Source organism: Onychomys torridus, unplaced genomic scaffold (assembly GCF_903995425.1).
Source record: "Onychomys torridus unplaced genomic scaffold, mOncTor1.1, whole genome shotgun sequence".
Taxonomy (NCBI): domain Eukaryota; kingdom Metazoa; phylum Chordata; class Mammalia; order Rodentia; family Cricetidae; genus Onychomys; species Onychomys torridus.
Window position 1 is genome coordinate 45,354 of NW_023413390.1, and position 27,857 is coordinate 73,210.

Here is a 27,857-nt window from a genome sequence, read left to right on the forward strand (position 1 = left end):
TCCACATGTTTCTTAATTACATATAAGTCTTTAAGACAGTTTAGCACCATACCAATTGTCAGATATAATGTAGCAATTTCAGAATTTTTGTTTATTGGTTTCCTGTGTTGATGAAATCACTATTTATTCTCTCATCTTCCAATGTGACTTACTTTTTCTCTGAATTAGAAACTTGATTTCCATAATATTAATTCTATTTGTCTATTAGTATGAGTTATATATTATTCTTTGCCTCTTCAAAATTCCATACATTTGCCTGTGAAATAACATATACTTCCATATGTATCTGAATGATTCTGATGTCCTTGATATGTTCCACAATTATATCCTGCTTTCATTTGATGTATGCTTTCATTCTGAATAAAAGCACATTTTAAATAGTGAATAAGATCTTGACATGATGAAAATATTTTGCCAACTGTTTGTTTAATGAGGTGCATGCTACAGGAGAATGCAGGTCAATTCATATCTTTATATCATAACCCAAAGTCAGAATCAGAAAACTGGATACTCCCATTAACAGATAATTACAGGAAACTTCTGTTAAATCTGTGAAGAATGTCAGTGTCCAGCTCTATCCAGGTCATCAGAACCTGTAGTCAGTTCTCTCTCTGACCTTCAATATCCAAATAGTGGTTTTTATACTCTCCTTTTCACAATTCTTGATTTTTGATATTTTTTTTCTGTTTTCTTCCAAGTGAAATTGTGCTTTGTGTGAATCCTGCATATTTATAAATACACTTTTCTAAGAATTCATGAACATTTCACAAAAGCTGTCCTATTCTCTGAGAACAATACTTTTTGATCTTCTCTTTTCTAGAGTACTGCATTTTGTATAAATATGCAAGTCTGTGATGTATGCCTTGTATATTGTCATCTCTAAACCTCTTTTAATAGTCTTCAAGCTGTAAACTTGCAAGAATAATGTAGGTGATACATAATTTTAAACTGTATAATTGTGTTAATAAGAAGCTAGATTCTATCCTTGAGAATTGGTTCATTTGTTTTTTGTATGTATATATGTATATGTATGTATGTATGTGTGTATGTATGTATGTATTTATACTTTTTTAATGTATTAGATCCTGACTATAGTTTCCCCTCCCTTCTCTCCTCCCAAGTCTCTTCCCCAACTTCCCCTATGCCCTAGATCCATTCTACCTACATTTTTCTTCAGAAAAGAATAGGCCTAACCCAGGGAAACCCACCAAACATATCAATTTGCTATAAGACTAGCCAACTCCTATCATATTAATGTTGAATGAGGCAACCAGTAGGAGGAAAGGGGTCCCAAAAGCAGGCAAAAGTGTTAGAGACAGCCACCATTCCCATTGTTTCCAGTACCCCACAAAGACAAACTGCACAGAGGGGTCAAGGACACCACATTATTCCATTTTGAAACACATTTATTTCATAAATCATGTTGTGATCATGGTTTTTCCTCCCTCATTGGTTCCCTGATCCTCACTACTTGGCCACTCAGCCAACGTCCTGATTCTTCCTTTCCATTTTTAGAGAACAAAGAGGAAAATAAAACAAAATAAAGAAATCAAATGAAAGGATGAAAACACATACACAAGCAGATACACACATAAACAAGCACACTGCGGTGTGAAACTTCCCAGATATGCTAGTGCTGTGGTGGCACTGAGCTTGGAGGAGTAATCACCAACCTTGATTTGACTCTAGGCCCCCATCAAGAGGTGGAAAACATACCCCATACTGCTTTTGGGAATTATCACCCTAAAACAAATAGGTCAACTACCTATTGTAAAACAAATGACTGCTGCTCTAATAAGGGACTGTATCAATAAAATGATTACTAATGATGTTCTGATATATGTCAGTGTCTTGCTCCGTCATCATCTGAGAAATTTCCTCCTGTAGATGATTGTAACAAATATAGATGACATCCGCAGGCAGACATTATACAGGGAATGAGAGAATATGGATAACACAGCCAAAAAGTTTTGTCTCCATCAATTCCTTCCCCTTAGGCCTAAGAGAACCCTGTGGCAGATGAGGCAGAAAGAATTTCACAACCAGATGGGCTATAGGACACCAAGAAGACGAGGCCCTCTAAACCAATAGTATAGATGGACATGTGAAGTGACAGAGACTGGGAAAGCATGACCAGGGCCTGCACAGGACTGCATCAGATGGAGTTTTAGAATTGAAAGGAGAAATGGACACTTGTGGTCCCAGGCCCCCATTCCTAACTCAGTAGCTATCTCCAATTTATAACCACTTGCAAAGGAAAATCTAGTTGTCTCCAGTGGAGTCTCACTGTGGGAATAAACTATTTTTTTTATGGTAGGCTGCAATTCCAGCACTAGATGTCCAGTGTAAAACAAACTCAACAGCATGTTTAGAAGTTCCCTCTATCATAGTATACTGTCAGGACTTTTCCTTTTTCTCTTTTTATATTTTATCTTATATTTATATATAAATATAAATATAAATATAAATATAAATATATATATATAAATATATATATATATTCCCTTTTACCAAACATGTATATATTAAGTATTTTCCCTTTGTGTATATATTATGGTTTCCAGTTAGTGGTTTTATGAGATTGCAGAGTGTGTGAATAAATGGGTCCATGTATCTCTATCTGTACATTTGCATTTTCTTGGGCAAATTTCCTTCTGTTTGTTAATTTTTTCCTTTGTGATATGTTAATTTTTGTTTCACATTGAGTACATTATTATTTATATTAATTATAGTATGTTATATTTTATTGCTATCCTTTAGATGCTTGTTTGCTTTTTTTCTTTTTTCTCCTTTTTTAATTTATTATATTTGCGTTTTAATTTTACACATCAGCCATGGGTTCCCCTGTCCTCTCCTTGCTGCTTTTCTAATGATAGACAGAAATGGTGTAGCTCCTGAACATAGTGGAGATCTGTGGAATTGGGAGATAAAGAGGGACAGAAACCAAAATCATGATATATAATGTAAAAAAAGTTATTTTTAATAAAAAGAAGAAAGGATTTTTAAAATGTCATAAAACACATATTTGAAAATCAAAAACATCAGTTTGGTAAATAATGAAAAATAAAAATTAAGAGACAAAAACTCTCAATATATTATTGATTTTATTTTATTTTTTATTGAAATTAGATTTTGTTTTCATCCTGTACATTCTGATCATGTTTTTTCCACCCCAGCTCCTTCTTGTTCCTCTCCACCTCCCTCTGACCATAATCCTCATCCCATCCTTAGAAAACAGCCATATAAAGTAAATAATTAAATACAGAGCAAACAATGCAGAATAGGATGAACAAACAAAGAAACAATTAAAGAAAGAACAGAAAATAAAGGTATATCACCTTTGTCTCATTTTGTGTTACCATCAGTTCTTTGGCATGGGGCTGGCCCTGGTGTGTTTTTATATCATACAGTGAGACACCATTGGAAAAAACTAATTTTCCTAGGCAATTCTGAATCTCTTCAATGATCACTGAAGAAGTTGGAACATTCTTCTTAAAGCAACTGAGTTATGAGGAAGTGATCATAAGAGAAATAGGAATTCTTTTAAAAATAAACCCGTGTTCTTATGTTCTAATTTAACAAACACCTGGTAATGGAATGCACACCAGGACAGTTAATTTGCTAGGAAGAAGATTGAGTTGAGATTAAAATTTATGAAAACATGTAATGTCAAACTTCTTCTTCTTCTAACAACAAAAGCAACACCACAGTGAGAGCATCAGGTACAACAGAGATATTTTCATCTTTAGATCCTAACTTAAAACTAAGGTGCTTCATGTATATGCATCATTCCAGTTCACATATTCTCATACACTTATAGAATATAACATACACATCAGTACACACACACACACACACACACACACACACACACACACACACACGTATTGTTTGTATTTATGCACAACAGTTGTTCTTCATTTGTGTTAGTTACTTCTCTCTTCCCTGAGAAATGGTTACCTGAAATGAAAAATGCAATGGAATGTAGGCGTATTTTGCTTCATAAGGACATCAGCTTGTTGTTGAAGGGCAGAAACAGCTGGATTAATATGAGCTGTAGGCCCTTTGGATAAGTGAGACAATTGAATAGCTTGAACTGTTTGGGAGGCACCCAGGCTGTGGGACCCGGACCTGTCCTTAGTGCATGAGCTGGCTGTTTGGAACCTGGGGCTTACACAGGGACACATGCTCAGCCTAGAAGGAGGGGACTGGACCTGCCTGTACTGAATCCACCATGTTTAAATGATTCCCCAGGGGAGTCTTGGCTCTGGAGGAGATGGGAATGGAGGGGAGGAGCTGGGGAAAGGTGGGGGGGAAGGGGGAAAGACAGGGGAACCCATGGCTGATGTGTAAAATTCAAACACAAATATAATAAATTTTAAAAAAGGAAAAAAAAGAGCTGTAGGTAGTGAGAACTTGAGGTATCACCTTTCACATAGGAGAGGACAAGGGAGCTGAGACTGAATGTCAGAGCCTGAATAATGCAGAACCTACTTCTATCAGATAGACTCAGAGTCTTAAAAGTCCCACAGCCTCCATATATCACAAAAATCTGGGTATCACAAAAGACTAAATTAGAGCAAGAACAACAGTATCATGTTAGAAACACCCAGAATTTCAGCTCCACATCCAACATCTAAGAGTAGTATTAGGATGATCTGGTCCCCACTAGCACATCCCACACTTTCACATCTGCCTGTGTGGATACATTGCCTCTGCTCATTTTCAGCTACACATCATGTATATGGCTTTCCTCAGCAGAAGATATCTTAGATGCAGTATAGTCTTAAAGTCAATTTATAGAGACTATGAGCCAGCCTTAACTTACTTGTCCAGAATTCTGAAACCTATATACAAGTGACCTTGAACCCTTTATTTTTGCCTCTTGTTTTGCTTCCTAAATGACAGAAAATTTAAAATATAGTCTAATATTGCCACCATCTTAAAGTATAGTTTTGTCTATATGGTATGGTTACAAATACCAGGAGACTGTGCTTTTTTAGGGATTTTTTTGATTCATAGGCAGAAAGTTGTGGTGTACCCACACATGGGATAGAAATGTAAAGCAAGCTATCTTGGGGATACTGTGAATGCATGGTCTTGCTTCAGGATTTAAGCCAATGTGTGTTATACATCATGATAATTCTAGTTCTGGTGAGACCTGGGATGACATTATATATTTTTTTTATAGAAACAGGATATTCATGGTAGGAAATATAGCCCATTAAATTAATAGAAAATTTGCACCTGAGTCCTCTTTATCAATGTTGACAATTTCTCTCTGGTGTTTCTGAACAAGACACTATCTGTTTTCTTTGGTCTTTATATTATCTCCTAAGGTTTTCAATAGAACCTTAATATTATAATCAACACATCTCTTGAATTATACCTGTACTGTCAAAAATATCCAAGGGAATGTTTTTCAGGAAGCAACATATGCAAATGTTGGGAGAACAGACTTTAAACCAAGATAAGCAGGTTATTGACCATAGTATTTTCAACTTTTGGAACAGGAATGAGATTGTTTTGATGTAAATGTTATTCATCATGTTTTCAATTAATTTTTATTTCAGCCTATATTTGGGTCATTTGAAACTATCCTGAATGACCATGTCCAGTTCTGTCATTTCTGTCAGACTGTTCCCATGGATGCATCTGTCATGTGCTATCTTCTCTTTAATGCTTACATTCATCTGCACTCATGTGGATGGTCCACACACATGACCATAAAGGTCATTTCAGATTCTATCCAAATTGAGAGGAGAGATGGACAGGAAGAAAACTATGTACAGCTTTTGCAAAAGTGAGTCCAGTCATCCTGGTTTCTCTGTAAACATTCTCATGACAATTCACCTGCTGTTCCAAGAGTAACTGTCAAATGTGGTTACAATTTATGATGACCCCAATTCTCTAAAAGGTTTAATAGTTACTTTATACATGCTTTTCTGACATTGAAAGTCTGGGTTTGGGAGTCATGATGACATGCTCCTGCACATTCTAATTGACTGAGGTTTTTTCATTCCACGGGAATTTAATTTTTCATACCACCATGCAGAAATTTCTTGTTTTATGCAGAAAATTATCCTTCCCAATATCCAGAAGACATTTATCTTGATATTTTGTGGCAAATACTCTTCAACTGCTCATTCAATGGACCTGATTATAAAACTTTGGGTAATTGTCTACCAAATGCTCCCTTGGACAAGTTGCCTGGTAAACTTAAACAATTTTTTTTTTCATGACCAAACTGAGTCTGGGAAGTCTGTGTATTTTGTGGCTCACAGTCTCCATGAGGTGACTCTCAATCAAGTACAGATACAACTTCCCAGGTATAGGGAAGGGAATTTCTACCCATGGCAGTTACATTCTCTGTCTCTCCTTTAACTCTGTATGACATTATGGTGTATCATCAAAGGCTTTAAATACTATTGTACATATTTGTGTGTTTTACTAAACAGCATAAGAGAATTATTGTAATTCTTTGTACAAAAAAATCAATGCAGAACAAGGTGTCAGTGTCTCTTCTGAGTTGGGTGTCATTAGCACAGAGTAGATGTATTTAAATAAATATGTAGTGTGTGTTACAAATATTTTCAAAAACTTCTCATATTGTTACCTTCCAAGGAAATATGAAAATCCCAAATTCCTCAAATATTTCTCACAGCAGATATAGGAAGACTAAATCCTCACATGTCAACATGCTCGTGAACATGACTACAGTTGTTTTCATGGAACTGATCAGTTTAATTACGTTCTGGACACCAACACACAAGTTTTGTATACTAAATGCTGACAGTATTCCTTAAATAAATATGAAAACCTAGCTCTTCAAGGAGCCTAAATATTCCAAATCAACATTCAGGGATTATTTGAGTTTTTTGGTAAATCATTCCACACTGACTGACATTCTAAAAATAAGGATTAAGTGAGGATGTTTTTATTAATGTTGTATTTTCACACTGACTGAGATTCTGGAAATGTAAAGATATTCCTATCCTCCAATGTAACCATTCACTTACTATCATTTATATTTAGGTTCTGGTTTCATTTTAAAGACATTCAGAGACTTTTCTGAATTGTGCTTCTGTTAGATGTCATTGTCTCCTGACTATTATAGGAGCTTGCACTGTTATTTATTTTTACCCACTGTAAACATATATTCAATTTAAAAATCATACTGGCAACAATGTTGGTTTTGATTGGAATTTGATACAAATGACAGTATTCTATCTTTTCCTCTCACTTTCTCTCTGTTTTATTTTTGCTTTTCAAGAAACAATTTCTCTGTATAGTGTCACTTCCAGTTTTTGAAGGAAGTCATAGACTAAAAGTCTCAATGGAAATTTTTCTCCTAATGTTTCACAGAGTGAAAATGTAATTTTGTGTGAGCATAAGATAAAACAACCCACAAAATTTACAGAGAGGTGTTCATTCTTATCTAAAAGCTCTGAACTGTACATAAATAAAAATATGTTTCTAAATACAATACCCTTTTGTGGTTCATCAGAACCTTCCAAATACACAAAGGAACTGCCTTTACAGAACTTTTAATTGCATTTTCATGTAATTGTAATCAATGTAACTGATTATTTCCCAATATGTTTCTTTATGGTGACTTATTTCATGTTAAAAACACAGTGTATGTTTAGAAAAATTTCTGTTGCTGACAAAATACCTGACAAGGGGTTTAGTTCAACAACCAATTAGGAAATACCAGTGCATGATCACTTGACCTTTTCATTTTAGTTCTTTAAAGTACTTGACAACTTCAAATTAGAGAAGGTGGGTTTTATTTTTCTCATGGTCTGGGATGCAGTTACCACAGTGGATGAATATGCAGGAACCCGAGAGAGTGAGTCACATGGTTTCAAAATCATGAAGCTTGGAGCATGTAATAGCATTGCTCACATCTATTGTTGTATTTTTAAAAGTCAAGTGTGTGTCTATGTGGAGATGTGTTCTCATGAGTACAAGCACTCATAGAGTTCAGAATACAATGTTGGAACCCTTATAGGTTGTATTACATGAGCCATTGGATGTCGGGTAATGAGAAAAAAAATTCAAATTCTCTGTGTGAGTGGTCGATGTTCTTAACTGCTGCACCTTTCTCTATACCTCTTTGCTGCCTCGTTCTTTTTCATTTGATAAGGGACATCAGCCAGTAAGATGATTCCACCTGCTGTTGCAGAGTATCTTCCCACATCTATTCCCCTAATATAGAAACTACCCCACAGAAATGTCTAAGGATTTGATTTTGTGTTGCTCCTCAATTTTGTCAAGGTGAATATAGATATTAAGCATCACAATGGTAAAACAGCTGATCACTTCAATTGAAGGAAGTACACAGGCAATATCTATCTTGAGTCACAACCTGCCCTTATATATATGATCTCCTTGAGCTTATTTACAGATACTTGGCTCTATCTTTACCATAGTCAGACAGTTCAGGCACTCTCTTGACCATTGCTAGTAGTCTATAGTGGAATTATCCTTGTGGATTTCTGGGGACCTATCTGGCACTCTATTTCTTCCTATTCCCATGGTGTCTTCATTTATTATATTGTCTCTTTCTTTGTTCTCCTACTCTGTTCCTGATCCAACTGGGACTTCCCGCTCCCCTACACTCTCTTTCCCTCAACCCTTGCCCTCCATTACCCGACTCACCCCCAGTTTGCTCACATAGATCTCATCCGTTTCCCTGTTGCTGGATGATTCCTGTGTCTTTCTTAGGGTCCTCTTTACTAGGTAGCCTCTCTGGAGTTGTGAGTTGCAATCTCGTTATCCTTTGGTTTACATCTAGTATTCACTTATGAGTGAGTACATGCCATGTTTGTCTTTCTGAGTCTTGGTTACCTCATTCAGGATGATGTTTTCTAGTTCCATCCATTTGCTTACAAACCTCATGATGTCATTGCTTTTCTCTCCTGAGTAGTACTCCAATGTGTACCACATTTTCTTCATCCATTATTCAGTTGAAGGGCATCTAGGTTGTTTCCTAGACGCTGATATGAACATAGCTGAGCAAATGCCCTTGGAAGAGTCTATACTTGGCTGTGCAGTATGCTTTGATCTCTCAAGGGGGAGGTCTTTTTACCCACCCCTTGGCATTGTTATAAAAAGCCCCTTTGAAGAGACAGAAAGGACCATTGGGTGATCCAGGTTTTCCCAAAGCTATTCTATGTTTTTGTCTTTCTCCTCTTCAAAATCTTTCTATCTAATATTTTATTATCCCTTTCTCTTCCTCATGGGATCCCTTTAAATGGTGGGAGCTGTCTTACCACAGGGCACTACAAAAAACCCCACAGAATCAAATATCCTGGGATCATAGGGTCTCACAGAGACAGGCCTGACAGTCAAGGAGCCTGCATGGGTCAAGCCAAGGCCCTTTGCATATATATTGTAGTTGAGTAACTTTTTCTTCTTGTGGGACTCCAAATAGTGGGAGCAGGGTCTGTCCCTGACTATTTTGCCTGTTGCTGGGACACTCTTCGTCCTACTTGTTTGCCTAGTCAATTGTTAATAAAATGGGTGGTGCCATAGCTTACTGAATCTTGATTTATCATGTCTGTTTGATACCCCAGAGAGACCTGGCATTCTCCAAAGGGAAAGGAGGAGGAGGAGTGGATGGGGAAGAGGTAGGGGAGCAACTTTGAGTGGAGGATGGAGGGGGAACAGTGTTTGGGATGTAATATATAAGAGAAGAATAAAAGGAAAAAATCTAATTTGGACTGAGTTTCAAAGTGATTTACTGAGATTTTTGTCTATTTACTATAGAGCAGTCTAAATTATGGACAACTAAAAACAAAATAATTGATAATATTTCAAAATAAATTTTCATTCACTGTTAATATTTATTGAAAACTCATCTTGGCAAACATATCTGGATATATAATCTCCCTGAATGGAAATTTCACTATCTGCTTAAAATTTATGACACAACACAATGTTAAAATGTAGTTTGCTAGTAAAAACATATACAGTAATTTTGTAATACATTAGTGGATAGTGGTAATGTATACATCACCTCAGTCTTGGTTCAGCTATAAACCATTCATATGGCTTTCCTCAGCAAAAGACATCTGAGAAGCTATATTATTTCAGTGCCTCCTTACATCATTCTGGACATGCCTCACACCACTGGTCAGTGAATTATGAAACCCTGATGGAAGCTTCTGGGAACCCCTCATAGTGACAAGTATTTTTTTACCTCTTGGAACACAGAACCATTGTTAAAATTCTGACATATCCTGCCATCACCATCATATTAAACTGTACTCTGGGGCATGGGTCAAAGTTACAGTCATCTCTTTTTTGATAATCCATGGGAACATGTCTACATTAGATCACTCTCTAGAATGTCTCTCTATGATCAGCATTCTCAGTCAAATATATTTCAATTGTCATTTTCTCATTTTGAGTGTTCTATAGGTGCTATTTTACTCCATGGTGACCCTAAATATTTTTCACTGTGCAGAACACAAGTTTTCTGCTTAATGATGTTAAACTCTTTAGCAGTTACATGAGCTTTGTGCCCACAGCCTTAACGCATCAGAGTTCAAGGAGTTCCGCATTTTTTATTACTCTTTGTGAGTGTTGTTCTGTTTGGATATATCTTCAGAGATTCACCCAGCATTTTGCACAACATGATTTGATAAACTGAAAATAATTCTTCACAAAAACAGATGATGTTAGCTTCATATTTCCCTGTTGCTGTGACATCTTTTTCTGCCCTGCCATTCATGAGATACATTCAATGGTATTGTTAGTATTTTATGATATTTAATTGAGGGGTTGGTATATCTGATTTCAATAATCATATTGTGTTCTTATAGTTTTTGTTTTAATGTTTGTTTTTCCAGCCTATGATATTCTGATGACATATGTCTGACCTGTTGAAATTAATTTTGAAAGTAGACTTTGGGTCTTTTGTCATGACGATGACAAGGTTCAAACTGAGTGTCTTCTGGATTCAAATCACAGTCTGTACTACTTCCTTCGATAGCATTTCCTTTGAGTCTTATCTCCACATTCAGATGAAAGTACATGCCTCAATGTAATTGAGAAACAGGAAAATAGAAAGACTCCATGATAGGAAAAATAGAGAAGGGGGGAAGTACACCAGTTTTCTCAAGGCGAAAAGGACAAAGTAGGATGTGGTGACTATAGGGAGGCAGGTAAATACGAAGTGGGAGGAAGGAGGGCCTAGTGACAGTTAGGATCTGTGACACTGTCAGAAGGAATCAAACCATTACATACTTACACAAAAATAACTACAATGCATGCAAGTCAATATATAAACATATGTAAATAGTTCATATGGATATTTCCCATCTGACTGAATGTTGCTTTGAAGAGTAACAAACCACCTAACAAAAACTGTAACCCCTGACATGAGAAGCATTGCTGAGTTGTTCTCCAAGAGACTTTCAAAATTCCATAATTTAAGCCCCTGCTGCCTGAAAGAACACAAGCTTTGTAAATAATGGCCAGAGACCCCTAAGTTAAATCTGTTCTGAAAATATACTCCCTGAAGTCTTGCATCAGCGTAAGAAAAGTTGTTCTGCAAAGTTCAAAGGGATAAATGATGAGTAAAGAATTCTGATAGCAAGAGAAATAGTGTCCTTCAGGAACAGCACATGGCTTTTAAGAAAGAACTGAAAACAGGACACCTTTAAAATGGAAGGATATATATATATATCGGGGCAGAAGTGTTCTCCAAGGATGTGTAGAGGGATAGAAAATAAAATGGAGAATCATTAGAATCTCAGCTCCTATTGAAATAACTTAAGTGAACTCATTACTTTGTAAGGTAAATTTTTTTTTTTTTTTTTTGGCCAGAGCTGAGGACTGAATCCAGGGCTTTGTGCTAGCTAGGCAACCACTCTACCAAGAGCAGATAAACCATTTAAATTGTCCAATAACCCCTAAGGAAATAGAATCAGTCATTAAAAATTTCCCAACCAAAAAAAGCCGAGGACCAGATGATTACAGTGCAGAATTCTACCAGATCTTCAAAGAAGACTTAAAACCAATACTCTTCTAATTGTTCCACACAATAGAAGAAGAAGATATTTTACCAAACTCCTTGTATGAGGCTACAATTACCCTGATTCCTAAACCAAACAAAGATGCAACTAAGAAAGAGAACTACAGACCGATCTACATCATGAACATTGATGCAAAAATACTCAATAAAATACTGGCAAACAGACTCCAAGAATGCATCAAAACAATTATCCACCATGATCAAGTAGGCTTCATCCCATGGATGCAAGGGTGGTTCAACATACTAAAGTCTTTCAATGTAATACACGAAAAAAAAAACCCACATGATCATCTCACTAGATGCAGAAAAGGCATTTGACAAAATCTAGCACCCCTTCATCATAAAGGTCTTGGAGCGATCAGGAATACAGGGAACATATCTAAACATAGTAAAGGCAATCTACACCAAGCCAAGAGCTAACATCAAATTAAATGGAGAGAAACTCAAAGCAATAACAGAAAAATCAGGAACAAGGCAAGGCTGTCTCCTCTACCCATACTTGATTCAATAGAGGACTTAAAGTTGTAGCCAGAGCTCTAAGACAACATAAGGAGATTAAGGGGATACAAATTGGAAAGGAAGAAGTCAAGCTTTCCCTATTTGCAGTTGACCTGATAGTATTCATGAGTGACCCCAAAAATTCATCTAAGGAACTGATACAGCTTATAAACACCTTCAGCAACATAGCAAGATACAAGATGAACTCAAAAATATCAGTAGCCCTCCTATATACAACACACAAACAGGCTGAGAAGGAAATCAGAGATAGATCACCCTCTATAATAGCCACAAATGATATACAATACCTTGGGATTACTCTAACTAAGCATGTGAAGGACGTATATGACAAGAACTTCAAGTCCCTGAAAAAAGAAATTGAAGAAGATGTCAGAAAATGGAAAGATCTCCCATGCTCATGGATAGGCAGGATTAACATAGAAAAAATGGCGATCTTACCAAAAGCAATCTACAGATTCAACTCAATCCCCATCAAATTACCAACACAATTCTTCACATATCTGGAAAGAATAATGCTCAACTTCACATGGAAAAACAAAAAACCCAGGATAGCCAAAAGAATCCTGTACAGTAAAACAACCTCTGGAGGCATCACAATCCCTGACCTCAAGCTCTACTATAGAGCTACAGTAATAAAAACAGCTTGATACTGGCATAAAAACCGACATGTGGACCAATGGAATCGAATTGAAGACCCTGACATTAACCCGCACACCTATGAACATAAAATTTTTGACAAAGAAGCCAAAAATATACAATGGAAAAAAGAAAGCATCTTCAACAAATGGTGCTGGCATAACTGGATGTCAAGATGTAGAAGGCTGCAAATAGATCCATATCTGTCACTGTGCAAAAACTATAGTACAAGTGTATGAAAGACCTCAACATAATTCCAGTTACTCTGAACCAGATAGAAGAGAAAGTGGGAAGTACTCTCAAACACATTGGCACCAGAGAACACTTTCTAAATATAACACCATTGGCACAGACACTGAGAGAAACAATCAATCAATAGGTCTTGTTGAAACTGAGTAGCTTTTGTAGAGCATAGGATACAGTCAACAAAACAAAGCAACAGCCTACAGAATGGGAAAAGGTCTTCACCAACCCTACATCTGACAGAGGGCTGCTATCCAGAATATATAAAGAACTCAAGAATTAGACATCAAAATGCCCAACCGCCTATTTTAGAAATGGGCTATAGAACTAAACAGAATTCTTGACAGATGAAGTTCAAATGGCTGAAAGACATTTAAGGAATTGCTCAACATCCGTAATTATCAGGGAAATGCCAATGAAAATGACTCTGAGATACCGCCTTCCACTTCCAGATACCTGTCAGAATGGCTAAGATCAAAAACACAGAAGACAGCTTATGCTGGAAAGGATGTGGAGCAAGGGGAACTCTCCTCCACTGCTGGTGGGAATGCAAGCTTGTACAGCCACTTTGGAAATCAATATGGCACTTTCTTAGAAAATTGGGAATCCATCTCCCCCAAGACCCAGCTGTAGCACTCTTGGGCATGTACCCAAGGAATGCTCAATCATACCACAAGGGCATTTGCTCAGCTATGTTCATATCAGCAATGTTTGTAATAGCCAGAACCTGGAAACAACCTTGGTGCCCTTTAACTGAAGAATGGATAAAGAAAATATGGTACATATACATAATGGATTACTATTCAGCAGAGAAATACAATGACATCATGAGGTTTGCAAGCAAATGGATGGATCTAGAAAAAATCATCCTGAGTGAGCTAACCTAGACTTAGAAGGACAAACATGGTATGTACTCACTCATACGAGGATACTAGATGTAAAACCAAGATGACTAGACTACTACACAACTCTAGGGAGGTTACCCAGAAAACGGGACCCTGGGAAAGTCACAGGGATCACCCAATTACAGAGCAATGGATGAGATCTACATGAACAACCTGGATGACAGTGGGAGCAATGAAGGGCAAAGTTGAAGGGAAAGAAAGCTTAGGGGAGCAGGAGATCCCAGCTGGATCAAGAACAGAAAAGGAGAACAAGGAATAACAGACCATGATAAACGAAGACCACCTGAGAACAGGAATAGGCAGAGTGCTGGAGAGGTTCCCTTAAATCCACAATGATGCATCCACTGTAGACTTCTGGCAATGATCGAGAGAAAGTCTGATCTGACCTAGTCTGGTGATCAGATGGCCAAACACCCTACCAGTCAAACTGGAACTCTCATTCAATAACTGATGGAAGTGGATGCAGAGATCCTCAGCCAGGCCCCAGGTGGAGCTCCAGCTTTCCAAGTGTCTATAAAGAGGAGGGACTGTAAGACTATGAATTGTTGAGATCAAGATTGGAATAGCGCAGTGACAAACAGCCAAACGAATGGAAGCACATGAATTATGAACCAAAGGCTGTGGATCCCCCAGATAGATCAGGACCTCTGGGTAAGTGAGACAGTTGAATAGTTTGAACTGTTTTGGAGGCATCCAAGCTGTGGAACTGGGAACTGTCCTTAGTGCATGAGCTGGCTGTTTGGAAACTTGGGCTTACACAGGGACTCTTTGGCCAGCCTGGAAGGAGGGGACTGGACCTGCCAGTACTGAATCCACTAGGTTTGAATGAATCCCCAGAGGAGGCTTGGCCCTGTAGGAGATGGGAATAGAGTGGAGGGTATGGAGGAAGGTGGGGTTGGGGCGGGAAGTCAGAGGACAGGGGAACCCTTGCCTGATGTGTAATTTTTAAAATTTAAATTAAAAATAAAAAAGCAGGGTGTCTTGCTGATTTTCAAAGGGCCATGTCTGGTTGTGACATTTTCCAGGATGTTTTCACTCTCATCTCCCTTGACATCCTCCCTTGCATGGTCTTTGCATCATCCTGAGTCACCGTCTCATTTAACTTTTATGATAGAGAGGCCTGGACAAATATTTTCAAGGGGAGTCTTCCCTGGGGTCTTGATGTTCTGTCCTCTGAGATGAAATCATGGTGCCTGTGGTTAAAGAAGATCCCAAATGTATTTCAAAGTTTGTTTTTAATCTTTAATGGAGAGTCTCAGATGGAAAGTCTCAGGGAAGAGACATCTCTACAATTCTCCATAGAATGTAGAAGAGTCTTGTCAAAAATACATGTGTTTAGAGTAATGACTTCATTCATCAGGAATTTTAGAAACTCTTGTGTCCACAAAACTATGAGCTCTATATGTAGCTGTTGAACACATTGGGATCTGTGTTCCCCATGCTTACACTGTGGTAGATGCTTCTGCTTTTTGATGCTCTCTCAAATTTTTATTTTCTTGCTTCTGCAGACTCTTTTTCCTTTGTCCTTCTCAGATGATGTTTGGTGCATGTTAAAAGCACTAAGTCCTTTGCATAGTGATGGAAATGTGGTGATTGCTGCACTTGTTCCTGTTTTCCATTATTACCTCAGGAAAACAGATGATCTTAGAGGTGAAGATATGCGTGATCTCACGTAAGTGCTTTTACAATTTATTCCTTTTCAGAATTCAGACTTCATTGCCCTCAAGTAAGTTTGGATTCATATGAAATTAATGCTAATTTCCCATCCTGGCATTCCCTCTCTCGTATTCACAAATCTCTTTTTCAGGTGTGTCTTCCTGTTCCCTGTTTTCTTCTCTCAAAGAAAGAAGAGTTTTTTTTAAATCCATGTTATTTTACACATGATAATCTGTATCTGTTTATGTAGCTCTGCCTTGCCTTTAGCTGCGCAGGGGTGGGACATTTTCATGGTCTTCTCTGCAGATGGAATTTTTTTTTTAAAGTTGACACACTGCTTTGTACAGTTTTCAAAGTCTATTTCTCCTTTGAGAGGAAATGATGCCACTTATTGCAGTGACTGTTATAGAGTCCTTATATGATGGTAGAGTGACAGAGAATGTATGTGCTAGCTGCTGCTGTTTTGCAAGTCAGAATACAATAATTTGGTGTTGGGACCTCTGCTGTGAAAATGCTTTCAAAATGACTTACAATTTTCACCTATAATTTTAATTAGTAATCTTTTAGACTCTGTCAATTTTGCACCATTTGCTTCTTTTACATTCCAGTGTTTCTGATTATTAACAAGTGGTATGATATGTTCTGGAGGTCACCTAGATGTGGAGGGTGACCTCTAGTGTTCTTTCTTAGTTTTAAGGCTGTAGTGCATTGGCAGACAAATTGGTAGAATTGAGTGGACTCTGCTGGAGATAAACATCTATGTGGGATTCATTGTGAGGTATGTGAGATTTATTTATTTCATGTAGATATTTCTATAACTGTAGAAGCCACATATTAAGATCTAAAATAGCGAAAAATGGCTTGCATTCAATTTAGAACAAAGCCATGTAAAATGGAAATGCAGAAGCACTGTCTAGGTGTAAGGTCAACAGGCAGACAGGAATGAAGGGAAATTTTGGTCCTTGTGATGCAATTCTGTGTTTGCTGAAACCTGAATGCAGTGCTAATCAGCCCTGGGAATATACAGCAGGAGAAAAGATCAGAGAGGAAAATGTGATAGATGTAAGTATGTTTTGACAGCTTAGTCATAAATAGACAGAGCAAATATGGTAAGAGAAATCCATTTACATGTGTGTGTTCATGTGACCATTTGTTGAAAGTGGGTTTCTTTTGTGTTTTCTCCTCTTAATTGATTCTCCTCATATTTTGATTGAATGCACACAGCTAAGTTCTTTCCTATAATTATAAAATGTACATGGAATGTACAATAATGTTTTTTGTGGCTTAATCTCTAATTATATTTTATTTTGTGAAGTCCTAATTTAAACGATGATAAGAAAACACTATGTATGTATTCATATATAGCATTGTAAATACACACACATCTATTCCAAGATAATAAATACGTATTTATTACTATATATACATATATTATTAAGAAAAATATATATTTCTAGATTAATGCATATTAATGTGTATGAGAATTATAGCTACTTTCCTGGTCAGGCACATTTTAAAGTCACTTTGTAAATGGACAATAATATCCCCCATAAGAGACTACAAAGAGAGAATCTCTCTACTTGTCTGTGAGCATCATTTTTTCATATTTAATTAAAAGTAAAGTTGACATGATATGTTAAAATGGCATTTGAATAATGCAATAACAAGTTTATATGTTGTTTTTAGAAACTGAAAAAAATGCATGCTTACTCCACCCGCTTGAGTCCTCCTCATTGCTTTGCTTCTATGGGTCTGCGGATGGTAGCTTAGTTCTCATTTATAGCTAATATCACCTTATAAGTGAGTACATACTGTGTTTGTCTTTCTGGGTCCAGGTTGCCTCATTCAGTGTGATCTTTTCTATTTCCATCCATTTGTCAGCATTTTTCATGATGTTATTATTTTTAGCAGCTGAGTAGTACTCCATTGTATTAAAGTATAAAAATGTCTTTACACATTCTTCAGTTGAAAGGCATCAAGGTTGTTACAAGTTTGTGGCTTCTAAGAATAAAGCTGCTATGAATATAGTTGAACATGTGTCCTTCTAGTATATTGCAGCCTCCTTTTGATGTACTGGCAAGAGAGGTATAGCTGTGTGCTTGAGGTAGATCTATTCCCAATTTTCCAATAAACCACCATTTAGATTTCCAATGTGGTTGCACAAGATTGAACTCCCAGTATCATTGGAGGAGTTTTCCCCTAGGTCCACATTCTCACCAGCATGAACTGTCCCTTAAGTGACTGATCATAGCCATTCTGACATGTGTAAGATAAAAGACCAGTGTTGTATTGATTTGTATTTTCCTGATGGCTGAGGATGTTAAACATTTTTTAAGTGATTCTTGGTCATTTGAGTTTCCTCTGTGGAGAATCTGTGTTAAGGTCTGTAGCCCATTTTTGAATTGGATTATTTGATTTTTTTGATACTTAGTTTCTTGAGGTCTTTCGTATATTTTGGATATCAGCCCTCTGTCAGATGTGGAATTGATGAAGGTCATTTCCCATTCTGTAGGCTGCCATTCTTTTCTTTTGACTGTGTCCTGTGCCTTACAGAAGGTTTTCTCTTTTGATTTTCAGTGAAGAAGATGTGAAACAGCAAACATTCAATAATTCATAGCAAGCATTTCTGTTCTTTGTCTCTTTCTGCTGATGTATCTTTGAATCTTGAAACATTATCACTCTACTCAAAATACTTGAAACAATCAATGCTTTTATTTTTTAATTTTCCATTTATGTGATGATCACTGATGTTGAAAACTTTTGAAAGTAGCTGCTGGCTATATGTGTTTTTCTTTCATACAGGATCTGTTCATGCTATTATCCATTTTTTGGATGGATATTTTATTTCCTTGATTTATAACTGACTTCATTCAGTTAATGAAAACTTTAGATATTAGATCAACACTGAAAGAACAAATGGAAGGTGTTTTATGCCATTATTTGGTGTTCTGATAACAATTTCTTTTTGCTCTACAGAGTATTTTTTTCATTTTGTTGTAGTTGTACTTTAATTTTGTTTGGCTCCGTCTTTTGATACCCAAGGCTAATGTGTATAATATTGGCATTCTCCTCATTAAGTTCTTTCCTACACCAAACTCTTGACAATTATGCAGTGTGTGATCCATCAAGTTCAGTGTTTCATGTTTCAATGTAAGGATTGTGATTCATTTTGAATTGATTCCTATACAAGGGGAGGACAATGATCCAATTTCTTTCCACTTTATGTTGATGCTCAGCTTATCAACAGCACTTGTTGTATAGGCTGTTTGTCCTCAATGTCTCATTATCCTCTGCTGTGGGATGTTCTGTATGTCAAATGTGTTGTTCTGATTGGTTAAAATAAATGAAGTGCTGGCCAGTATACAGGGAGGAAGGATAGGGTAGGCAGGACAAGGAGGAGGAGAATTGTGGGAAGTGGAAGTCTGGACAGGGAGACACTGCCAGCCGCTGCCGCCATGACAAGAAAGAGATAAGTTACTGGTGAGCCATGAGCCATGTGGGAAAATATAGATTAATAGAAATGGGTTAATTTAAGATAGAAGAAGTAGATAACAAGAAGCCTGTCATGGCCATACGGTTTGTAAGCAATATAAGTTTCTGTGTGTTTACTTGCTTGGGTCTGAGTGTCTATGGGCATGGCAGGTGAGAGAGATTTGTTCTGACTGTAGGCCAGGCAGGAAAACTGTAGATACAATCCTCCTTGGTTATAAATAAAATACTTGGCTGTTCCTTTTGTGTGTAAAGCAAATTACAACTATCTACAAGCATCAGGTTACTACAGTATAATAGTTATCACCAAGAAATCTTACCATAAATATTTGTATGTTTGTTGGTAAAGAGAAAACCTTATTTTCTATTGGGGCATGCAAATGTTTAGAGATATTATGGAGATCATGTTGGAGGCTCATCAAACTTTTAAAATAGAAATAACATGACATATGACCTAATTATTCCACTTCTGGGCTCATCTATAGGAAACTCTACATGCTGTCTTGGTCATTTTCTGTCATTGAGAATAAGATTATTCACATTTTTTAGTTGTTTTGTTTTATAATTTTAAAATATGTTTCGATTTTCTTCAGCATGTATGTATATTTGTTTCAATATGTTTTCATTATTAGGTACACAATCCTACAAAATATCCATTTCTTTATGAGGAGAACATTCTATTTCTTTTCCTTGCTCTTCAAATGCATGGGTTTGTGTGTGTGTGTTTGGGCATGTGTGTATGGTGTATTGAATAATTGTATAATATGGTATAAAATGAATACTTTAGATTATTGGAAATAGTTTTCAAATTTTATGAATATATATATTATTTTTATATTTACATAATATCTTTTTTATTTTCATTCTATATGTTAAGGTTTATTTTATCTCTGTTGCCACTTTAGTTATTATTGTGTGTATTACTTGTCAATGGATTTTTTTTTAAACTTTTCACATGCTTTCATGTGTAAATGTACTCCTTTGAGTACATTATGTAGCAGATCCAGGTAAATACCAGAATTAGATATTTCAAAGCCACATATCTTGAAATATATTCTGGAATCCAGAAGGAGTAGGTGCTAATGCCAGTAAAGGAATCGATTTCATAGTAGCATGATAGCAAGCAGGTAGAACAAAAGCTTCCTTCTCCCATGTCCTTATATAGGTGCCCATCAGAATTAGATGTACATTCAAAATATTTATTCCTGATTAAAGATCAAGATTAAGGATATGTCTAAAATACCTGGATTAAAAGAATGTTTCCCTAGCTCTAAGATCCAGATTATATGTCATCAAGTACATTACCAAGAATAATGATCACAAGTCAATCCCTTGCCAAAGGGACATATAATCATACCTCATATTGTTGTGATTAATTTCCAAATGAAAGGACCACGAGCCATAGAAGGTTTAACAACTAAATTTACTGCCTATTGTGAGAATATTCTTTCAATGGGGAAGTCTTAAGTAATGTACAACCCTTCCTTTTAAGTTCTCAATGACATCAAGTTTCATTCTTGTCAAAACTTACCATAGAGAACCCATGAATTCATGAGGCTTATAGAAAATAAATAAGGTTTTTCTGATGACAATGTGGATGACCTAGGTTTAGTCACTGAAAATTCTTTATTTGGTATATATTAAGATAATTTATCATTGCACAGGTAGATATCCCTCTCCCAACTTATAAAAATATTGTCAAGTCATGTTCTCATTTCTTAAAGAAAGTCCTATTAATATTTAACATGTCCTGATGTTGTCATTTTAGTCTACCAGAACTGAAAGTAGATTCTGCTTGTTGTTGTTTACTTACCAGACATGACAAAATGCCTGTCCTGGATCATCAAACACATATTTATTCATCTATCTATCTATCTATCTATCTTTATCTATCTATCTATCTATCTATCTATCTGTCTATCTGTCTGTCTGTCTATCTATCTATCTTTATCTATCTATTCATTTATTTATTTATAATGAGTCTTTATTGGTGGGAAATGTCCTTATAATCATTAAAATGTTTATTTCTTTATATGCATTCATACATATATCATATATATCACATTTGCAAGCACAAATATATCTTATTCATGTATAAATCATTGCAATATTCCAATATGAGTAAATATCCTGGTTTAGGAACAATATTATCTTTAAGGTTATCAAAAACCTTAAGTGATATGAGCCATATTGTAGATCCAGATTTGGGATAAGCATCAAGGAGATAATCATTTTGACCAGAACTGTATGAGTCCATAAGTCTTGGACTTAAAAGTAGACATTGAATTTGTATGTTAAACCTAAGGTTAATTGTTCCAAAGAAGTGTTCAGAAACATAGTCATTTCTATTTATTTTATCTATGTGGTCATGTTGATTAAATACTTGCTTGTATTTAAGATTATTATTTTTTTATCTTTTAGTATTATTATGAACAATATAAATGCAGGCCAAATCACCAACTCTAGTTTACAAGAGCATTTACCTATAATCATTTTGTTATTAAGTACTTGATATGAGCAACAAACCATTATTTCAAAGGAACTGAATATGCATAAGTAATCTAAAAGACAAATTCTAATAAAAATCTTATGATTATTACTTGTTGGCATTAGAGCTTTATCTTTTTCATTGTAAAAGGGAAACTCAACATAGTGATCTTTAGTGAATATGTTGTTAGTTCACGCAGAAAAAAAAGATGATATTCAGAGAACAAAGGAACATGTTGGGCAAAGGTTATTTTAGTGGAAAACTAGTTTGCACTTACTAGTCAGAATCAGCAGTGAGACCCAGTAGAGCCTACTCTAATAGCGCTTTACTATCTGCACTTTGTCTCTCAGTTGGTAATTCACCCTTTGAGTCTCTGTTGGTGTCTGTGAATTTCAATTAGGATATCTTTGGAAGCCAGCAATTTTCTCATGCAAATCCTATTGCTGTTAAAACAAAACACTAAAATTACAAAATAAACACCATAGAAGGTCCAACATTTTTTCCACGGTCCTCTATAAAAAGGGTGTGGTGGTCCTATTGGACTCAATAGGACCATGAATCATAATGGTGGCTAATATTTTCACTTGTCCCAAGTGGTAACATTAACCAAGATGGTGGTGAATTCACATGGCATGTGCTTTCTTTATGATATCATTATCACAGGTAGCAGTCATGTCACATGATGATTCTATCTTGATGAGAATCCTTAAGTCATGTGTGCAATAAATTTGGTCATATTTTCTGTTTAAGTTGAAATCAGTTGCAAGGTAGTGAAATTCCATCTGTTATCTGGGTATTTGAGGTTGTTGTGTAATTGACTTTGTGTGGGTGGTTAAGAACATAGGGAAGGGTGAGCAAAAGACGCAGGCAGATTAAGGAAAACACTAAAACTGAGCACACACACACACACACACACACACACACACACACACACACCACACAACTCCCACACGATTCAAGTCATGACTGTAGGCTGTTAAACCATTGGGAACTCACTCAATCAATCTGCTCTTCTTTGTATGACTCTCGGAAAGGAGAGGGAAATGGCAATGGAAAAGAGGAAAGAAATTCAAAGGGATATGATTGGGTGTGGGATACCCCCAATCTCCTCCCAGATTTAGATACAAATGTTGCTTTGGGGTTGATGCATGTGACACAGGCAGACATCTCCATAAGCATCATTGGTCCTTGATCAGAACAACTGAAGGGCTGAAGTCTATCCATCTATTTACAGACATATTGAACGTGGTGTGGAGGAACTTGGGGTTTTATAAGACACAACAGGGGAGCCTTAATGGAATGAAGTTTACATCTTCTGGTTATTTCACTACAGCATCAAATAATTAGGGGGATTTGTTTGTGTTTGTCCTAACCAGAGATTCCAAGGTTGCCATCATCTCAGGTCAACATCATTGTCCAGAAATTTTAGATCCATCTGAGGCATTTAGGTTTAAGCTATCATTTACCATATACACTGGTATTCAACTTATAATAACTATTACTGTGATGACAAAAAATATTACTTGTAGATATATAATATTGAAGGTATAAAGTCTTTGCATCATACTGTTCAACGTATGATTTCCCTTCATAAATATTGACAATTCTGTGCAGATTCAAGTGGAGGAGCTACCAGTTTTCTTTGGCCTTCATATTTGCTGTTGAGGAGATCAATAGGAACACTCACATTTTACCCAACACATCTCTAGGATTTGATCTATATCACGTCCCAAGCAATCAATGGCATATTCTCCAGGAACCTTTTATGTGCCTCACAGGAACTGGACGATACTTTCCAAATTACACATGTAGAGGACCAAAGAAGGCTGCTGCTTTACTTACAGGAACATCATGGGCAACCTCTGCACATATTGGGAGACTTCTCAATCTCTACAAATATCCACAGGTGAGGGCTGTGAGGAAAAAAGAAACCAGTATTATACTGCAGACATTTCAGGTGTTTTCAAATGTAAAGACGTGTTGCTGTGATTCATCCATCTATCAAAGCAAATAAATCAGGCATTTGGTTATATAGCCTCATATACTTTGCTTGAGATAAAACAGAATGGGACGGAGCCTATACTGGTTGCTTAGAAAATTCTGTCTTTGAGTAATTCTATAAAGTTTTTCAAAAAGAAAACAAAAGTTTAAAACATCATGAGTAGCAATTAGTCTATACCAATCCAAGTATCACCTCAGGTCTTAAATTGTGTTCTATGTCAATGTTTTAACCTATGTTTCCAATTTCCTTCAGCTTACTTTTGGGCCATTTGACACTATGCTAAGTGACAGAGCCCAGTTCACTTCTCTCTACCAGACAGCACCCAAGGACACATCTCTGTCAAAAGGCATTTCCATTTTGATGGTTCATTTCAGCTGGACTTGGGTGGGACTAATTCTCATAGATGACCACAATGGGGCTGAGATTCTCTCAGACCTGAGACGAGAGATGGACAAGAACAGAGTGTGCATAGCTTTTGTAGAAATGATTCAGGACAACTTGATTTCCTCCACTGAATTTTCCAGAACAACTTACCTGAAGATCCTGAAATCATCCTCAAATGTGATTTTCATTTACGGTGACACCGAATCTTTACATGGTATAATCATAAATACAGGGATACGTTTAATGAATGGGAAAGTTTGGATCATGAGGTCACAATGGGATTCAACCACTGATTTTGAGTTGTTCATATTTGATTCATTCCATGGGAAAAAGAGAGAGATCCTCTGGACATTGAAACTCAAAACTTGCATGTTATTGTTTGAATCCACTACATCCATTGTTCTCTTTTCAAAGTAAAGCTTTAACCCGATCACAGAGCAGTACTCTTTATTTCACCATGGCATTTAACACACACACACACACCACACACACACCACACCACACACACACACACACACACACACACACAAACACACACTCACCACACTTAAATTACTGACTTTTCTTTTATTTCAAAGCATAGTTAGTTCAAAGTTAGCACACATTGAAGGGTTGGTTTCTTATGGCCCTTAGTTGGATAATTTCAGTCATGATTCTAGGTTCATCAGGAGTGATCAGAAAGGTCATATGTGGTTTACCCATTTACACATTTAAATTTTTGTATTTTATATTTTTTCATTTTGTTTTATCTGTGAATGTTTTGTCTGCATGCATGTATGTACACATGTACTTGCTTAGTGCACATCAAAGTTAGAAGAGGGCTTCAGATCTCCTGGTGGTGGAGGTACAGATAGCATTGAGCACCATGTGGGTGCTTGCAACTGAAACTAAGTCCTCCTTAAGAGTAACAGTATCCTGAACCACAGAACCATTTATCTATCACTATCTTTTTGATTTCCAGTATAAATAATATTCCACATTCCCTGATTGAGTATCTTTTCTTCCCCTGTTTTCCTCCATCACTATCAAACTATGTAACTTCGATGATGAGGAATATCCTTCAATAATATAGATATTGAAGATCTTAAACATGTTGTGGACAAATATATATCCATTGGGTGGTATGTGAAAATCTTATTATGAGAATCTTACATTGAACACAATTTTTTTTTAAATCAATAAATTCAATGTGTCATATTTTGAATGTAGATTTGTATGTCATCTGTTATAATTTGATTAATATAAGCCAACGAATGTGATAAGTACACATTACTTTGTTTTATACAAATGACTCTATTTTCTATAAGAAGTTAATGGATCATTATAAAACATAGAAGTGGAGAATTTTTTCAAAAAAAGTGTCTTATGACAACTAGTTGAAATGACACATTACCACTTCCATTAATGGCATTGTTGTGAATAGCAAGGCATATGTGGACACCCTTGTTCTTAGAACAAGACAGGACACTGAATTTGAAGGATCCTCCTTTCCAGTCAAAGGTGGACATAGTAGAAGAACTTTATGTCAAAATATGTCCAAGGAACAGAATATAGGCTTGAGACAATTGAAACAATGAAAGTGAGGCGCAAACACAGACACAATGTTGACTATGGAAAGAAAATCAAAGAGGATTCCTCAACCTTAACATTTATGTCTAATGAGATTATTCATGTATCAACAGAAATGTTTTGACTAACATAATGGTTTTCCTGAAACATTCAGATGTTTTAACTTTGCTTCATATAGATTAGAAACTTTCAATTTTTGGTTTCTTTAATTTGCTTAATTTCAAACTGCAATTGAGAGTGGCTACACATCCCACTGAAGAGTTAATGTGCATATTCGGTGCTTTGAGTACATTTGTGCCATAGTAAGTTCATGCACATGGTAACTATATTCATTGAAGGAAACTCGAAACATCAATATCAAATTCCCAATCCTCATGGTTGCAGATTAAGTGACACTTTGAAATATTTTTAGTAAGAAAGAAAAAACTAAAGCATAAATGCTAAATATTTTCAAAACAGTGAATGCTATAATCTCAAACCACATTGAATGAGTGGGTATATATTTTAAAAAATTGTGTTTAAATCTCTATGAAATATTTGTCATGACTTATTTACTCTGTTCTTTCACTAAAGAATATATGAAGCATTTATATGTTTTGCATATGAAGCATTTATGCTCTGTTAGAAACCAATATGTGTAAACACACGGGTATAGTAGAGACAGAGTGCCTTGATAGTGAAAGTGTAGCAAGAAGGCACATTGGAATAAACACAAACAAAATGCTGATTCATGGAATGAAAGATTCTGTAGGCAATATCAAAATGATGAATTCCATAGATTTTTAATTAGAATTTTCAACCAAATTAACATTTCAAATTCACTTTGCAAAACTATTACATTTTATGAGAAAAATAGAAATAATATTAATGAAAATATGGAATAACACATTATATATTATGTTTTGAATTCATGATGAAACTCAAAAAATTATTGTGGTGATATATTGTGTATCAAATGAAGCTTGCCTGAGGATCATATTAAACATAGAAGTCAGAAGTGGTGGCACATACCTTCAATCTCGCACTTCACAAGGCAGACCTGTCTGGATCTCTGTGAGTTAAACCCCTGGATTACTGAGATTGATTGTTCAGGAGAGAAACAGACCAGGCAGTATAGTCACATACTTTTATCCACAGCACTTAAAGATCTCATGCTTGTTGCTACAGTATTGGAAAGTATATAAGGTGTGGAGGAGACAGGAAACTAAGAGCCTTCCCACTAGGTCCTTTTGACTGAAGACACAGAGGAAGACAGAAGATTCATGGTGTTGGGAGTGAGACATGGCAGTGGCTTTTCTTTGTCTCTCTGATCTTTCAGCATTTACCACAATATCTGGCTCCAGTATTTTTAATTATAAGACTTTAGAAATTCAAGCAACAAATTACAAGTAGTAAAATCAAAAATTATTCCATGGCATATTAAATTAAAACAAGTATTTTATATCTTCTTTATAGAATGTTTTCTCCCTGGAGATGATTAAACAGTTTCTCAAAGGAAGTTTTTCCATTTTTCAGGAAACTAATAATTCTCATTCCCACAAGTACGTTAGAGAAAGGAAACAACGAGGAATAATCATTCTATAGGAAAGTTAACCTGAATCTGATGACTGAGAAAACATACAAGAGAAATTTCAAAGCCATACTCCTTATATGAACTCACTTGACAAAGTCACACAAGGGAATTCAGAAGGAGGTGATCCTATGATCAAGTTAGGTTATGCATTTAATTCAATAATTTGTGACAATATAAATGAATAAAAATATAAATATTACTAATAGAATTATATTAAGTATAACAATGAAAAGTATAACTTGTTCACATTAATCTACAAAAGAAAGATAGGCAATTTGATCGTGGAATGACTGACTAGAGAGCATTTAGTAATTATCACTATTGAGGACTGATTTACTTGAGTCTGA

The 27,857-nt window shown here is 36.0% G+C and overlaps 1 pseudogene; it reads left to right on the forward strand.

Annotated features, from left to right (window-relative positions):
* The first annotated feature begins 15,208 nt into the window (after positions 1–15,208).
* Positions 15,209–27,857, forward strand: part of LOC118576291 — a 36,359-nt pseudogene continuing 23,710 nt past the window's right edge.